Source organism: Nyctereutes procyonoides, unplaced genomic scaffold (assembly GCF_905146905.1).
Source record: "Nyctereutes procyonoides isolate TBG_1078 unplaced genomic scaffold, NYPRO_anot_genome, whole genome shotgun sequence".
In the NCBI taxonomy this organism is placed as follows: Eukaryota; Metazoa; Chordata; class Mammalia; order Carnivora; family Canidae; genus Nyctereutes; species Nyctereutes procyonoides.
Window position 1 is genome coordinate 14,785,025 of NW_026575133.1, and position 19,279 is coordinate 14,804,303.

Sequence of the window (19,279 nt, forward strand, 5' to 3'; positions counted from 1 at the left end):
GATAAACGGTTATGCATCATAATTTATGTAGTCTTTCCGAGATAATTTTTGTTATAACTTTTGCTTTTCATGTCCATTAATGCTAGGCCATGCATATTGAGTCCAAATTTCAGATTGCAAAATTTGTAATTGTTTATCAGCAAGAATGGGTTGTGGTTAGTGTATAAAATGGGACACTTCAAAATAGAAAGGAGCACTAACAGTCGTTATGTTGAGCCAAACAGCCGTCCATCAGAACTGCCCCTGGAAAACCAGGTTATATGGTTACTCTTGCAAGACTAAAATTAGGTGAAAACAAATGGCACAGTCTATATAAATAAGCAGGTGAATAAATTCCTGAAATTTTCAAATTTAACTAAAATGAACAACTTATAAAGAAAGGTTTCCTTCTTCCTATACTAGAGGATGAGTATACCAAATATCTTTGCTAAAATTTTTGCTCTATTCTTTGGTTATTTTAGCCTTTAAGAGCCAGTGTGGGCAATTGGAAGACATGTGACAATGTTTGGTTGATTGTTTACATCTCTGAGAATTTGAATATGTAAGAATTGCAATGTTGATTTGGTATATAAGGGGATATCTTGGGTGTTGTTATATTAAAATATTAAGAGAATGTTCTTTATAGGTGTCAGTACTTTGTTATTGACTATAATGCCTTCCTAACCTGATAACACTAATTGTAAGGAAACATTTGTGGGTTAGTTGGTTTATTTATTATTTTTTTGAGAGTGTGTGAGTGAGCAGGGTGAGGAGGGGCCTGGCAGAGGGAGAGAAAGAATCTCAAGCTGGCTCCCCTCGCAGCTGGAGTTGGGATTATATCTCCTGACTCTAAGGTCATGACCTAAACTGAAATCAGGATTTGGACACATAACCAACTGAGCCACCCAGGTGCCCCTGTGGGTTTAACTTTGAAATAGAAGTTAAAATATAAATATGTTTTTCGGGAGATTTTAAACTCTGAAAACTGAAATTGGGTCATTATTACCCTTTAAAAAACTTTACACTCTTGTTAACTATCTCCTGCCGACATACATTTTAGATATAAACTGATTTGAATGTAAATACTTGTTAATAATCAGGACTTCAGCTGGATAGTAATTTATGGTGTTTTAGATTGGGGACTTTTAAAGTTTGATAGGAAGATTAGTGTCCATACTATTAAGTTCTGCACCATTAGGAGTAGGATGGGCAGGGCTATCCCATACAGGCTTTGCAGGTTGCGCAGTGTGCAACAACAGTACGTGTTGGAGGATGTATTCACATCATAGATTTGTATATTATGACAGTTTTTCAGCAGATGGCAGTAAAGTGCCTTGTAACAAAATCAGTATATTATGTCAAATTTCTGACAGATGGAAGTAAAGAATCTTGAGGAATGAGCAGTTTTTTCTGCATTAGCACAGGGTACTGGTGGGTTAATCGGGAGATTCAGTCTTTGTGCAGATCATTAGAGCTCCACCCTAACAGTCCTAATAATTGAATAATATTTAAATGACATTATAAGCATTTTATATGTGCTAGGTACTAATAAAAATCCTCTTGGAAACTCTGAGGGGCTTTATCAATGGCCATTATTAATTAGATTTCATATGTTATTAAGTTACCTTTTATCATTACTGGCATTGTTTATATGGAGAATTTAATCTTCAACCAGTCTAGTCAGACTTAATATACAAATAACATCTGTTTTAGTTGTCTAGACCATTTTGTTTAGATAATTTTGTAGAAATTATTATTCAATAAGTCTGTCCATCTAGCTAGCACTTAAAACCTGGTGCCTGTTACTAAAGGGAATATTATTTATTTGGCCTGAATATTTTTGTTTTAATATTTGTATTTAATAGAGAAGTATACTAATATGTAATTTTTTCTCACTTCAAAACTCCTTTTTTTAAAGAGTTCACCAAGTTGTCTTATAATTGCTAAATAAGAATGTAACAAATATTTTGTATGATGAATAGATGAAATGTCCTTCGATTACATTTTAACCGGCATGTCAGAACTTGTTTTTAATTAGATATATGATAATTTGCTCAGTATAGGTTTTATAAGGTATAGAACACAGTGACGATACAACACTGCAAAAATGATAGTATCTGAAAACATATTTAACAGTTTTGACTTTTCTCCTAGTAATAAAGCTCAGGCTTCTACTGATGTTTAACAGGGCTTATGCGAGGTGAATACTTAGCTATTCTGAATTATGATTCAAGGTCAGATGTATAAAACAGCCTTCAGGAAATGTACTTTTCACCTGAATTATATTATTGATTATTTGCACTACATAAAAATTATCTTACTTTTTTTAGTCATTCTCTATTAAGGTATTCAGTAATAAATAATACATTTGTAAATGTTTTCCAATTGGATCTTTTAAAAAAAATTTTCAATGCGACGTGTAACTGAAATAGGAACATGAAATCAGTCTTTGCAGTGTCATCAAACCACAAAAATATGGAACTGAGGGAAAAGTGATTCTTCACTACAATTTAATCTTCTGGAAGACTAAAACAGCAAATGACCTCCATAGGGTATACAAAATAAGTGGACTTCAATTGAAGATTTCAGGTAAGCATTTGGATAATTAAACCTGATGCTTAGAGGATTAGACCTGGAAACAGAAGATCCAGCATATATAGATCATTGAAATAGAATTTCCTAGGGGAGCACATGTTGACTGGATAGAGAATAGAATCCTCCACAGTGGAATCCTGATGAACTCCCAGCATTTAGTTTTTACATAGATAGGGAGTACCTGGGTGGCTCAGTCGGTTAAGTGTCTGACTTTTGAGGTCATGATCTCAGGGTTGTGTGACCGAGCCCCACGTCTGGCTCCTTGCTCAGCATGAGATCGGCTGGAAATTCTCTCTCTCCCTTTGCCCCTCCCCCTGCTTGCACGCATTCTTTCTGAATAAAAAAAAAAATGATTGAAGGAGCTATGGTAGAATTGGGAAGAAACATGGGATATGGTTTTCAGTTAATAGCTAATTTCACTTAGTTCGCTTTTTCTTCTGTGTATTCTTCAATATCATTTTAATTTCCATACCGATTTTTCTAAGACTCTGCACTAAATTCATTGCTACTTACTAGCCACATGTGACTGAGATTAAAACTGAATAAAAATTTAACTTGAATTCCTCAGTCACACTAGTCACGTATGAAGTTCTCAATAACCATATGTGTCAGCTGACTACTGTATTAGTAAAAATGCAAAACATTTCTGTCCTCACAGAAAATTCACTTTGACAGTGACTCTTGTCTATGGCCATTCTTTCTTCATAATTAGTTTTTAGCCCTGACACCTTGTAGATTATACCAAGTGCTTGTTCTTAAGATTGAGCCTATTCTCTCCCCAGAGAATTGGGTGGAGGGTGCTAGTAGATTAAGAATGTGAAGGGCAACTCTTCATGGTCTTTCCAATAATCTTATGTGATGGCTTATATTCTTAGTTAAGCTTGATTCCCTTAAATCTTATCTCTAGAAATGTCACCTAAAGATTTAACATGTTTTTCTTCATTTAAAAAATTGCCCTTTTCCATATTCTATTTAATCAACCTGTTTATGATGGGTTTTCTCCCTTTTTGCTGTTTAACTCTTTGTAGTTAATCTGAAATAGATTAGACTTTAGATAACTGGCCAAGTTTATACATTTAAAAAATGTTTAATTTTTTAAATTCAATTTGCCAACATCATTAGTTTCAGATATAATGTTCAATAATTTATCAGTATACTTTTAACTCATCTTTGATCAAGACTGGCTTACCTAGTCTTCCTTAAACTAGATTTTCATGGTTTTAGCACCGCTTGCAAAAATCAGGCCCAGGAAGAGAATGTCTGTATTTGGGAGGGGGATAGTTTTAAAATGTATACCGAAAGATTATGACTTGAATAACATTATAGAATATAAAAATACTTAAATTTAAGTGATTAAATTATTGGTTCTTTAATGACATCTGTAGAGTAAAACATTGAACCTGTATTTTTATTATTTAAACTTTAGGTAGTTAACATACAGCGCAGTATTGGTTTCTGGAGTTAAGAGTTCAGTGATTCATCACTTACATATAACACCCAGTGCATAACAAGAGCCCTCCTTAATACTCATCATCCATCTAGTCTGTCCCCCACCCACCTCCCTCCATCAAACCCCGGTTGGTTCTCTATCAAGAGTCTCTTATGGCTTGTTTGCACCTCTTCCCTGCGCCCTTCCCATGTATTTGCCTGTTTTCTTTATTCCACATACGAGTGAGGTCATATGGGATTTATCTTCCTCTGGCTTATTTCACTTAGCATAATATACTCTAGCTCCATCCACGTTACAAATAGCAAGATTGCAATTTTTTGATGACTAATACTCTATTATATGTATATCTCCATTAATCAGTTGATGGACATCTGGGCTCTCTCCATAGTTTGGCTATTGTTGATAATGCTGCTTATAAACATCAGGGTGCACGTATCCCTTCGAATCTGTGTTTTTATATCCTTTAGATTAATACCTAGTAGTGCAATTGCTAGATCATAGGGTAGTTCTAGTTTTAACTTTTGGAGGAAACTCCATACTGTTTTCCAGAGTGGCTGCACCAGTTTAGATTCTCACCAACAGCAATGAAACTGCCAACTCAAACTTGTTTTTAACTGAGATTTTTTAAAAATGGGTAATAATTTCTCCTTATTATAAGTGCAACAGTGCCTCATGAGACAGTATATATGCTATAAATATCATCTTCAAAATTAGGCATTGTGAATGTCCAAATCTTTTAAAATATTTCACTTGATTGAATTAATTATACGGTTACTGAAATTTCCCTCTTTGAGATTACAGGTAAGATTTGAATGCTTGGGTTTTTATTTTTTAAAATTGCTAATTTTGCTAACTTTGAAAATTAGAAAACCTAATTTTAATGTAATTTATTAGGGAGTTTTTAATGCTCACTTTTTAAGCATCTAAATGGCCATATTTCTTACGATAGAAATAGCACTCAGAATGCTTGGGGTTAACCTTTTAATTTCTAAAGCGTAAAGATACATGCCGTATGTGTGTGTGAGTACATCTCTATGATGTACTCTCTGAAAATGAAAGTAGGGACACACCTGGGTGGCTCAGGGTGTGATTTTTCTATATATCTTGTCAAACACACTACAGACCAATTTTCTCCATTGAGGTCACAATGTAATGGGTTTCACCAGTTGAGTAATCTACTTAAAAAATTAGGAATTGCTGATTCAATTTTTCTAACCTCCAAAGCACCTCTCATTACTGCTTAATAAAGGCATCCTGAGGCAATTGAGAGCATTGATTGCCATTTAAAAAGTACCAATAGACTTGGTTAATAGAGAATAAAATATTAACATGAAGAGTTATGGATGAACCTGGGTTTGAAATGATTACTATATTCTTCTAAAATGTTTGGTGACTTATCTTTTCCTTCTGTGAACATCAGCATATATGCAAGTAATGTGCACATTTTAGCCTTTGATGTCAACTTCAAAAGAACATTGTACAGTAAAGAATTCTAAGTAACCCTTAATTTATTCAGATTGCAGATGGAAACTAAAAGCAAATTTTTTTCTAGTTTCTGCTTTTGTACAATAATAAGTTATTATGTTACTTTTTCCCAGGGCATAATTAGTCTTAACACATTCATTTAGTGTTATTAAAGATGAGATGTATATTAGGTTTACTTTTTTCATTTTTTATATACATACACCCATACATACTTTTCATGGAGATTACATTTCTCTCACCTTTTTTTTTTTAAGGTTTTATTTATTCATGAGAGAGAGAGAGGCAGAGACATAGGCAGAGGGAGAGCAGGCTCCCTTGTGGGGAGCCTGAAGTGGGACTTGATCCCAGGACACCAGGATCACAGCCTGAGCCACCCAGGTGCCTAGTGATTTTCCAGTTAAAAAAAAAAAAAAAAAAAAACATTTAAGAATATGTTGCAAAAAAAACTTTCTTCCCTCTCTTCTTCTTATATACTTAATTATATGCACACCATAGTTATATCTATGTATTAGTTGAGTTATACACTGATGCAGTATCATGTCAAGATAGAAGTTAGAGCCTGAGTCTTATGGCTCCTTAGTATTCCTTCTACTTAATTGTATTGCCTCCCTACCTGAATCACGTCATGTATCCTGTCATGGGTGAAATCGGCTAGCTGGGGGAAAGCCAAATCAAGCAACACTTTTCCTCTGTTAAGAATTTACTAATTTGAAAAACCATATATTGTAACAGCCATAAATTTGAACAATTTAGATTGAGTTCCACACTTTTTTTTTTGCATCCTTTGAATAAACCATATGTAAGGTATAAGGTACAAGCAAAGTTCTTGACCTAAGTCTACAATGTATAATTTATACACTTAACTACTATTTTTGAATGGGTGGGTAATCTTTCACATTGATTGTAGGTGAAATGTTTGCTAGTTTTTGTTTTGGATAAAGTCATCAATGACTTTAGATTTGGGAGTTCAAAAATTATGTGGACCATCCCTGTCTTTCAGGTAGAATAAGACATTAAGATAAAGTAAATCCAAAGATTTGTTAAGTCAACCTGCTAGTAAGTGGTACTGGGGACTATCTCTACTAGTTCAGTGTTCTGACTTTATCATGTTTACTTTGTAATATTGTATACTTCGCTGTGAATGCATTTTCTTTTCTAAAGGTTCGTCTTTGGGAGAGAGATTTTGGAGCTATGTGAATAGTAATTCCAAAAGGGGGTCTCCTGGCTAGCCATTCTGATCAGTTTAAATGAATCCAAGGGAACAATGGAGTGACAGTCTTGCAACCAGATTGCATTTACTTCCAAGACCATAGAAGCCAGGTGGCCTATAAAGTATAAATCCAAATTAAAGTTATCATAGTTGCCTTTTGAGACAGCTGATAGAAAATTATGCATTCATTTATTTTTTAGATCCAAAACTTGACTATGAAGGAAATGGTCTATATTCATTCAGCAAATACTTGAGCACTCAGTAACATGCTAGGGATAAATGAGTGAACAAAACAGATCATAGGAAATGAAATTTATAGTCTAGTGAGGCAAGGCCAATGGTAGACAGTAAGTAAATTCTGTAGTCTATTCAAGGTTGATAGATGTTACTAAAAAGCAAAAACCAAACTTCCAGTTTCTGGCTCAGCATGTGAAGAGCTTGGAAGTTATCACTCTGTCCTAACGATAAAAACAGCTAAACAAATTGAAAGTCAACAATTCTTACATTTATAAGAGAACTGAGGTCACAGGGCAACTGGTGCTCCTCAAATTGGAGCAATGGGTGGATATGGAGAATCACAATACCGGAGCAGATACCCATAAACATAAATTTTTATGGAAACCATGTCAGGTTAGGAAAACCTAAACTGTAATGAATGAATGCTGATGACTCAGTGTAGACAAGTCTGAGAGTTAAAAAGAAAATCCTAGCAGCCCAGTCTAAAGGGGGCCCCCCCATGCCTCTTTTTTTTTTTTTTTTAAGTTATTACCTCCAGAAGCTCTAGCAGGTTCTGACAGTGACAATTGGAGAATAATTTCCTCATCCTTCAGTACGGGGAGGGGAAAGCCATTTTGAAATATGCTGAGAGCATTTCTGTTCTTAACAAGCCCTCCCCTCAAGAGAAACTATTTACCAGAGCCTAACCTGGTGAGGTGTTATCAGAGCCTAACTAATATAGGGGAAGAAAAATACCCAACTACAGGCTCCTCTAGCTATTCATGTGGAGGAATAGAAATACCCAACTATAGCCTTCCTGTTCCACTGAAATGTGGATGAGGAAAGAGAGGACTACGAAGTATTTATTTCCTTACCACAGCCCAGGAGCGCAGCCTCACTAAAAGACCTACTCAGGACTATAGAACACTTTCCTTCCCCCAAAATCTTACTACAACATCACCAGGACCTATTTGTAACAGTTCTTTTACCCAATACATCATGTTTGACTTTCAACAAAAGGAGAAAAAAAATTTTTTTGTAGAGACAGAGCCAACATCAGAACCGGACTCAGATATCACAGGGGTTTTGAACCATCAGACCAGGAATTTAACTGATATTAAATATTGGCATATTATTTAACTGATAAATATGCCAAGGGCTCAAATGGAAAAAGTTGGATAATATGCAGAAATGGAGTAATGTAAGCAAAGAGATGGAAATTCTAAGAATGAGTTTTAAAATGCTGGAAATAACACAAATGAAGAATGCCTTTGATGGGCTCATTAGCAGATGACACAAATTGAAGGAATCAGTAAACTTGAAGGTCAGTAGAAACTTTCCAAATGAAAAGAAAGAAAAACTACAAAAAGTACCCAAGACACTATGAGGCAGCTACGAAAGATACACATGTCATGGGAATACTAGAAGGAGAACAATATTTGAGCAATAATGACTGGGAATTTCCCACATGTATCAGATGCAAAACTACAGATCAAGGGAGCTCAGAGAACATCAAGCAGAATAAATGCACTCAAATCTATACCTATGCATATCATTTTCAAATGGCAGAAAAGTCAAAGATAAATCTTGAAACCAGAAGGTAAAAACAATGATGGAGGAGCAAGAAGAATTACAAGACTTATTTTTGAAACCATGTAAGAAGAGAGAAGTATCTTAAGTGTTGGGAGTGGGGAGCCCCCAGTAACCTAGCGTTCTGTACCTTGTGAAGTTAATTCTTCCAAGGGAGAACTACGTTCTTACCCACACTAAAATTTAAGGAATTCATCACCAGTAGACCTGTTTTATCAGAATTGCATAAAGAAGTTTTTAAGAGAGAAGAGAAATGGTGTAGTTCAGAAGCAATGTACGCTAAGGAAGAGCAACGTAAAATCATCTTTCTAATTAACTGGTCTAAAGATAATAGTTTGTTCCAAATAATAGCAACAGTGTATTTGATGATTATAGATTATGGATAAGTGACACAACAGTGTCATAAGACATGGGGGATACATTGAAAATTATCTATAACAAAGTGCTTGCTCTACCAGTGAGGTGATGTGTGATTTGAAAGCGGACTTGAATTATTTGTAAATGTATAGTGTAAACTCCAGGGCAACCACTAACAACAAGAATTACACTTGATATGCTAAGAAAAGAGAGAAGATGGCAGGAATCCTATAAAATGTTCAATTCAGACACGGAAGGCAGAAAAAATGTGGAAGACAAAACGACAACAAACAAGTCAGATATTAATCCAACTATATCAGTAATCACTAAGCATTAATGGTCTAAATGTACCAATTAAAACTCACAGTAGATAAAACAAGACCAACTATATGTTGCCTACAAGAAACCCTTTATAAAGTAGATTAAAAGCAAAAGGATGGAGAAAGATATATCATGCTAACTGGAGTAGCTATATTTCAGACAAAGCAAACTGCAGAGCAAGGAAAATTATAAGTAATAAGACATAATTGTGTAAATACTTAACAATAAAGCATCAAAATATGTGAGGCAAAAATTAATAAGGAGAAATGGATTAATCCACTATTATAGTTGGAAACTTCAATACTCCTTTATCTCTAATGGAAAGATTCAGCTGTCAGAAAATCATAATGTAGTTGAACTCAATAGCACCAGCCAACTGGACGTAATTGACATCTATAGACTACTTCATTCAACAGCAGAATGCACGTTTTTCTCAAGCTCACATGGACCAATAAAAATAGACCACATTATGGGCCATAAAATATACATAAACAAATTTAAAAGAAAGCATGCAAATATGTTCTCAGACTACAGTAGAATTAAGCTACAAATCACTAACAAAGATAGCTAGAAAATTTGAAAATACTGCACATTAAATATATTTCTAAATATTGAGAGTACTTTCAATAAAAACTTTAAGATAGCAAAATAAAATGAAGATAAACTAATCAAAATTTGTGTGATGTAGTAAAAGCAGTAGCCTAGAGGGAAGTGTATAGAAGTGTATAGTATTGAATGCATATATTAGAGAAAAGATCTAAAATCAATCTAGCTTTCAACTTAGGGAAATAGGGGGAAAGCAGGCCAAATCCAAAATAGGTAGAAGAAAAATTAAAAAATTAGAGTATAAATCAGTGAAATAAAAAACAAGAAATCAAAAGAAATTTAAAAACCAAAAGCTGGTTTGAAAAGATCAGTAGAATTGAAGAGACTCTAGCCAGGCTAACTAGCAAAAAAAAAGACACGAATTACAAACAGCAAAAATAAAAAAGAGGCAATCATCATAGTGTCCATGGATATTAAAAGGATAATAAAGGGATATTGTGAACAACTCTATACCCACATTTGATAACCTAGATGAAATACACCAATTCCTCGAAAGACACAATCTGCCAAAACTCAGAAGAAATCATCTGAACAGGCCTAATTCTATTAAAGTTGTATCACTAATTAATAGCCTTCCAAAATAACACCAGGGACAAATGTTTTTCACTGGTGAACTCTACCAAACATTTAAGGAAGATTTGATACCAATTATCTACAATCTGTTCCAAAAGATAGGAGCAGAGGGAATACTTTGTAAATCATTCTATGAGTCCATCATCCCCTTAATACCAAAACCACACAAAGGTATCACAAGAAAACTGCAGACCAATATATCTCATAAACATTGTTGCAAAAATCCCCAGCAAAATATTAGCAATTTGAATCCAAAAATGTATAAGAAGAACTATACAACATGACCAAGTAGGATTCATTCCAGATATGCAAGGCTATTTGTTCTAAAATAAATACAATCCATCATATGAACAGATTAAAGAAGAATCACATGATCATATAAGTTGTGGAAAAGGCATTTGAAAAAACCCATCCTGGCAGCCGGGGTGGCTCAGCAGTTTAGTGCCACCTTCAGCCCAGGGCATGATCCTGGAGACTTGGGATCGAGTCCCACGTTGGGCTCCCTGCATGGTGCCTGCTTCTCCCTCTGCCTGTGTCTCTGCCTCTGTCTGTCTGTCTCTGTGTCTCTCATGAATAAATCTTTTTTAAAAAAAGAAAAAACCATTCATTCATGCAAAATCTCAGCTACCTAGGAATAGAGGGTGACTTCCTCAACTTGATAAAGAACATCTACAAAAAGCAAACCCTACAGCTAACAGTATACTAAATAGGAAGTAGAAGCTTTTCTATTGAGAGGCTAGGATATCTCATTTCTTCTTTTTAAAACATACTAGGATTAATAGCTAATGTAATAACAGAAGATAAGGAAATAAAAGTCATATAGACTGGGAAGAAAGAAATAAACCTATCTTTATAGATGACATGATTGATCATCTATGTAAAAAATCCAAAAGAATTGACAAAAAACTCCTAGATAATGATTATATTAAGATTGGAGGATTCAAGGTTCATATACAAAAGTCAATTGCTTTTCTATATACTAGCAATGAGCAATAGGAATTTGAAATTAAAAATAATATTTAACATTAGCATCCAAATAATGAAATACTTTGGTATAAATCTAACAAAATATGTATGAGATCTATGTGATGAAAAATACAAATCTCTAGTGAGAGAAACCAATAACTAAATAAAATGGAGAGAGAGTCTATTATAAGAAACCAATCAACAGTCAAGATGTCAGTTCTTCCTCAACTTGCTCTATAGATTCAACATAATCTCAATCAAAATTCCAGAAAATGTTGTGGATATTGATGAACTCATTTTAACATCTATAAGGAAAGGCAAAAGACTCAGAATCCCTGACACAATATTGAAGGAGAAAGAGACAAAGTGGAGGATTAATACTACCTAATTTAGAGACTTAAATAATGCTGCAGTAATCAGGATAGTCTGTATTAGTGAAAGAATAGACAAGTCAATGGAACGGAAGAGAGACCTCAGACACACAAATCAACTGATCTTTCACAAAGGAGCAAAGACAATGCAATGAAGAAAGGGTATCCTTTTTAACAAATTGTGTTGGAGCAACTAGATAGTCGTATGCAAAAAAAAAAAAATTCCAGACCTTAAACCTTCCTAAAAAATTAACTCAAAATGAACCATATACCTAAATGTAAAATACAAAACTATAAAAACACATAGACAATAATACAGGAGATAGTTTAGATGACCTTGGATCTGGTGTTGACCTTTTAGGTATAATACTGAAGTCATGATCTATGAAATAAGGAGGGTTTCATTTAAAAATTCTGCCCTGTGAAATACATTGGCAAAAGAATGAGAAGATAAGCCACTGAATAGAAGAAAGACTTATCTGATAAAGGACTTAAAAAAATTTTTACAAAGAACTCTCAAAATTCAACATAAAAAAGCCAACCCAATTAAAAAATGGTCAAGAGATCTAAGCATATCTCACCTAAGATAAACAGGTGATAGATAAATATATGAAGAGATGCTAAACATCATACATTGTTACGGAATTGTAAATATAAAACAACAGTGAGATACCACTGCACACCTATTAGAATAACTAGAATCCAAAACCCTGATAACAAATGTGAGAATGTGGAGCAATAGGAGCTGTCATTAATAGTAGAAATGCAAAATGGTACGCACACTTTGGAAGACCGTTTGGCAGTTTCTTGCAAAAGTAGACATAAACTCACAATTGTGCTCCTAGGTATTTACCAAATGAGTTGAAAACATGGCCACACAAAAACTAGCACTCAGATATTTGTGAGAGTTTATTCATAATTGCCAAAATTTGGAAGCAACTAAGATGTCCTCCAGTAGGTGAATGGGTAAATCATGGTACTTCCAGATAATGAAATACTCTGTGCTAAAAATAAATAAGCTATCAAGGCATGAAAAGACATGAAAGACATGGAGGAAACCTAAATGCATATTTTTAAGTGAAAAAGTCAATCTGTATACTAAGTGATTCCAACTGTGTCACATTCTGGAAAAGGCAAAACTATTGAGACAGTAAAAAGATCGTGGTTGCCAAAGACTTGGTGGGGATAATTAGAAGGAGCATGGGATTTTTTAGGAGGGTTAAACTATTCCTAATGGTACTATGATAGGGGATGCCTGTTATTATATATTTGTATCTGTAGAATATACAACAAAGTGAATCCTAGTATAAACTGTGGACTTTGGTGATAATGATGTGTCAATGTTAGTTGATCAGTTGTGATAAATGTACCATTGTAGTACAGTATACTTATGTTTGGAAAGGTTGTGTGTGTGTGACTGTATAGGGAGGAGAATATATATGGTAACACTATTTTCCGCTCAATTTCACGAACCTAAAACTCTAAAAAAAAATAAAGTCTAAAAAAAAAAAGGTAGAGGATGCAAAGAGAATGGAGAATACACAAATTACAAATGAGATTCATAGTATTGCATCTAGTTGTAGTTTGGTGATTTGCATTGCTGTATAGCATTTTATCCTGGGAATATACCACAATTTACTTAACCATTCTACCACTGATAGATACTTGAACTGTTTCCAGTTTTGAGTTTCTATGAATAGTTGTAAATGCGTCTTTTAATAAACAGATATATGCATTTCTGTTGAATAAATCCCTAAGAATGAAATTATTATAGAATATATGTGTGTTCGGCTTTAATATATACTGCTGGACAATTTTCCAAAGTGGTTGAATTAGTTTTCTTATCTACCAGTAAATATAGAAGAATTCCAATAGCTCTGCATTGTTTCCAACACTTAGTATTATTTTTTTCATTTTAGCCATTCTGGTATGTTTATAGTTAGCCTCTCAAATTTTGAGATACCATTTTTCTCAGAATTCTTTCTCTCTTGGTGTTAAATTGACTCCTGTGCCTTCTCTAAGAACTTATGGCAGTACTCTAATGCCCCAAGTGGTAATAAGCAGCCTCAAAGTATCATTTCTTTATGATTTTGCATGATTTTACTCCTGGCTGTACAGGTGAACTATAAGCCCTAGCATGTAGTTATTGTGCAACTCTCAGAGTTACATTTGATAGCAAGCTAACATTCCCAGATGCTGCATTTTGAATACTACTATTTTAGTAGTGAGCATGGTTAGTCCCTCTTTAACACATTAAAAAAATCATTTTATTTTGCAATCAATATTGTCAAAAAAAGTGGCACGTTTTAAAGTTTGCTTTGTTTGGATAATGTCTGTTCAAAACTTATTAATTGACTTCACCAAAATTTAATCTTGAAATGGCATTTCTGCATTTCTCTAGTATGATCTTCCTATTTTAAAACATTTGCACCTTTTCTTTGCAAATAACAGTCTTCTGACCCATTACATTCTCATATTGAGAAAAAAATATTTTGGTGATTTTAAAAAAAATATTTTAAAAATAGAACAAAACGTAGTAAAGTCTCATCATCAACTAGAGGGGTTTTAAGGTGTTGGTGGAAAAGACATTAGTTTATCTGAGTTGGTTTGGCAAATCTTGTATTGCTTCCACTGTTTTCCTTCAGATCTTGGAATTACCTAGGTTAATCTTATCTCAGATTTATTAGAAAACCTACTTTCCAGCCCGGTCTCTATGCATAGCTGCCTAGACATTCTAATCTGGTTCTCCTGTGCTCATGAATAGTGCTCCCTAGCCTAATGGACTCTCTGCTCTAAGATCCATGCGAGGATATGTGAAGACTCTTTCTCGGACTCTTCTAGACTTTTAGAAAACAGCATCATTGCCAATCTTTTGCAAAACATCTATATTTTCTATCTTTTGCAAAACATCTTTTTGAGGGGAGGTCTCTTTCTACTGGTAGCCTTTACTTCCCATCCTGTTTACCTCCTGGTCACCACTTATGTAGAAGAGAGTAGGAAATAGCAATTTTAGTAATGATACTATCATTACTTAGCCATTACTATATGGTAGGCACTGTATTAAGCACTTAATGTGCCTCATCTCATCTAATTCCTACTACAGGAAATAAGTTCTAGCATTCCCAGTTTATAGACGTTGAAACTGAGGTTCAGAGGTTAAGTGACATCTGTGTGGGCAGAGTAAGAAAGCAGAGAGGAAGCTGATTCAGACAGGTCTGTCTGTTTCAAAAGTGCCAAGAGTCTTAAAGTAAATTTCCAGCTTAGATTTAGAAATTAAAAAAAAAGAGGGGCGCTTATGAGGAATCACATTTAGGTAGCTCGCGTGTCAGCCATTGTGTGTGTGTGTGTGTGTGTGTGTGTGTGTGTGTGTGTGTGTACACATGTACGTATGTGTGCATGTTAAAAGATACATATGACTATTGTTGCATATAACCTCATGTAGGCATGTTATGTGAAAATCATTGAAATAAAATACAATCACCTCAATCAGTGACATTCTCTGTTGCTCTGCCTCTGTCCACCTTCATTTCTTCATCTAAAAATCAGAGATTTGGGGGATCCCTGGGTGGCGCAGCAGTTTGGCGCCTGCCTTTGGCCCAGGGCGCGATCCTGGAGACCCGGGATCGAATCCCACATCGGGCTCCCGGTGCATGGAGCCTGCTTCTCCCTCTGCCTATGTCTCTGCCTCTCTCTGCCTCTCTCTGTCTCTCTGTGTGTGTGACTATCATAAATAAATAAAAAAAAATAAAAATCAGAGATTTGAATACTCATATCACCACTTTCACCTTTATCTGGATACAGAATCAGCTGGGATGGTGGATACAGCTCACAGTCTTTGTTTCTCAGAAAGCCTTTCTACTATAATAAAGTATAGTATGCTTTATACTATACAGAAAATATTGCAAAAACCAGGCCCATTTGCAGCCAAAACTTTTAAAAGTTTTTAAATACAGCTGAATGTATAGCTCAGGTCATGTATGTTACTACACAGCATTTGATGGAGTCTGATTTGCTTTTGTATTTTAGTCTGAACTCACCTTGACTTTATTTCAGCCTGGTTAAGAACTTCCAGGTGGGGGGCAGCCGGGTGGCTCAGCGGTTTAGCACCACCTTCAACCCAGGGCATGATCCCGGGGGCTCTGGATCGAGTCCCATGTCGGGCTCCCTGCATGGAGCCTACTTCTCCCCCTGCCTGTGTCTCTGCCTCTCTCTCTCTCTCTCTCTGTGTCTCTCATGAATAAATAAATAAAATCTTTTTAAAATTTAAAAAAAAAACTTCCAGGTGGGGAGAATGAGGCAGCTACCCGATTTTGAATTTCCCCACCACCCCTATGGACTCTATATCCATCCCCCATTTTTCATAAAATTAGCAAGACCAAATGAAACCACACATGACCCACTCTTCAGCATGACTAGAAGACAGAAAACAAATTCTAAAGGAATTCTCACTGCTAGCTGTTGCTGCAAGCCTATGAGTGTGGAGAGCAGGGGATGGGAGGCTTAAGCACAGATAAATGTACCCCAACAAGAGGAAATTTGACAGCAAATGCCAAAATACAGTATACAAGTAAAGAGTTGATAGGTCCTCATAGAGGCTATGGGAACATCATTTTCAAGAAATTTAGTGTGAGCCAAGATTATTATAATCCATGCAAGCTGTTCTTCAAGTATCGAGACTACCAGCAGTTTTAAATATACAAGATCTTGGGGGGATACCATAAACATGTGCCCTTTCTGAACCATCTCCTAGATGGTGAGTACTATTCAGTCAAAAGGTGACTGAAAAAACAAATACCAACTGAGGTTTTTGGATATTTAATTGTAGGATTGGGATGAAAACCAGGATGGAGTGAGAGTAAAGAAGAATATGCAACCTTTAAATGTCCTAGCAATCCAGAAAAGGGGGTTGGGATACAAATCAACACCACAATGAAATACCACTTCACATGCACTGAGTTGGCTATAATAAAAAAAAAAACAGCTAATAGCACACATTAGTGAGGAAGTTATGACACTGGAATGCTCAAATTGCTGGTGGGAATGCAAAATGGTGCAAATGCTTTGGAAAAGAGTCTGGAAGTTCCAAAAATGTTAAACATAGACCTACTAGATGGCCCAACTCCTAGATATATACTCAAGGGAAATGAAAACATTTGTCTACACAAAAACTTGTACATTAATACTCATACAGCATTATTATTAATAGCTAAAAATGGAAATAATCAACCGATCATCAATTAATGAGTAAATAGAATGTGAGGTATCCACAAAGTGTAATAGGTATTTGACAATAAAAAGGAAGGAATACTGATCATATTACAACACAAACACTGAAAATATGCCAAATGAAATAAGCCAGTCAAAAAATGCCACAAATTATATGATTCCAATCTACAAGAAAAGTCCAGTAGAGGGAAAACTATAGAGACAAAAGTAGATTAATGGTGGTCTGGGCCAGGGAGATGTAGGGGAAATGGAAAGTGATTGCTAATTGGTATAAGATTCCTTTTTGGAGTGATGGAAATTTCCTAAAATTGATTGTTGGGTTATTTGTGCAACTCTGTGAATATACTATAAATCATTGAATTGTGTACTTTAGGTGGATGAATGGTATGTGAATTATATCTTGATAAAATTGTCGAGAAGGGAGAGAGAGGAAAAGACAGTTAATTGTTGTGTAGATGATAGTTGAAAGTTACCACTTAAGGGACACATGGGGTGTCCCAGTGGTTGAGCGTGATCCTGGGTCCCAGGATAGAGTCCTACATCAGACCCCTTGCATGGAGCCTGCTTCTCCCTCTGCCTGTGTCTCTGCCTCTCTCTCTGTATGTCTCTCATGAATAAATAAATAAAATCTTAAAAAAAAGAGATACCACTTAAGAGCAACATACATATAATGAAAGGTTAGTGAGAAAAAAACTTAAGGCATTTTAAAATTATTTATATCAATACAAAGTAAAATTAATACAAAGATAACCGCTACAAGAAAAAGGCAAGCCTTCTTAAGTAAAAAAAAAAAAATTAAAGCAAGAAAAGACAAAGTAGAGAAGAAACACAATAAATATAATACAGAATTTACAAGAAGAGATACAATAAAATTAAGACCAAACTTTAACACAATATACTGTATGCTGATTACCGTGACCCTTTGGAGATCCACAAACCATTGTAATACCATTTTTTTCATCCCCTAGAGCAATTTTGGTCTTTTCAGGGGCAATGATGCTCTCATTGAGAATTCATGATATACATGAAAAATACTCAGTAGATACAATGGATGAGAAAATCCCATTTACACTACCAAGAAGAAAAACCAAATACTTAATAAGCAAGAAATGTTCAAAAGCATAGATGTAGATATAAATACATACACTATAAAGCACTCCTAAAAACACAGAAGACTTGAACAATTCGAAAGACATTTCTTGTCCTCAAATAGAACACCTTAGCAACATCCAGAGGTTGACTCTAAGTTACTAGCAGCAATGTATGCAATAGCCCAACTATGGAAAGAGCCCAGATGTCCATCATCTGATGAGTGGATAAAGAAGATGTGGTATATACATACAAGGGGATATTAGCCATCAAAAAGAATGAAATCTTACCTTTTGTGACGGTGTGGATGAAACTGGAGGGTATATGCTAAGCGAAGTAAGCCAGTCAGAGAAAGACAAATACCTTATGATTTCGCTCATATGTGGAATTTAAGAAACAAAACAGATGAACATAGGGGAAGGGAAGGAAAAATAAAAAAAAGATGAAAATAGAGAAAAAGGCAAACCATAAGAGATGCTGAACTCTAGGAAACAAACTGAGGGTTGCTGGAGGGGTGGTGGGTGGGTAGAAGGAATAATTGAGTGATAGACATTAAGGAGGGCACTTGATGTAATGAGCACTGGGTATTTATATGCAACTGATGAGTCACTAAATTCCACCCATGAAACTAATAATACAATATGTTAACTAAAATGAATTTTATTTATTTAAAAATTGTTTAAAGATTATTTATTCATGAGAGACACACAGAGAGAGAGGCAGAGACACACAGGCAGAGGGAGAAGCAGGCTCCATTCTGGGAGCCTGACGTGGGACTACTTGATCCCGGGACTCCAGGATCACACCTTGAGCCAAAGGCAGAGACTCAACTGCTAAGCCACCTAGGCGTCCCCTAAAATGAATTAAAATAAAGAATTTTTAAAAATTTAGTGAAAAAAAAAACACCTATGAGTTTGTATGGAGCGAAACAAGTTGATGTTAACATTTTTATGAAAAAATGAACATTCAAGAATACCAAGGAGAGCACTGAAAAGGAAGAGGGTGAGAGGGGACTAGCTTTATCAGACAGATAACAAAATATACTGAAAAATTTTAAAAGCTTTTATTATTTTATTATGATTGTGATTAAGATTTTATTTACTTGAGAGAGTGAGCAAGAGAGGGAGCACAAGTGTGGGGGAGGGTAGCGGGGGAGGGAGAGGCAGACTCCCCACTGAACAGGGAGCCTGACACAGGGCTGGATCCCAGGACCTCAGGATCATGACCTGAGCTGAGGGCGGACCC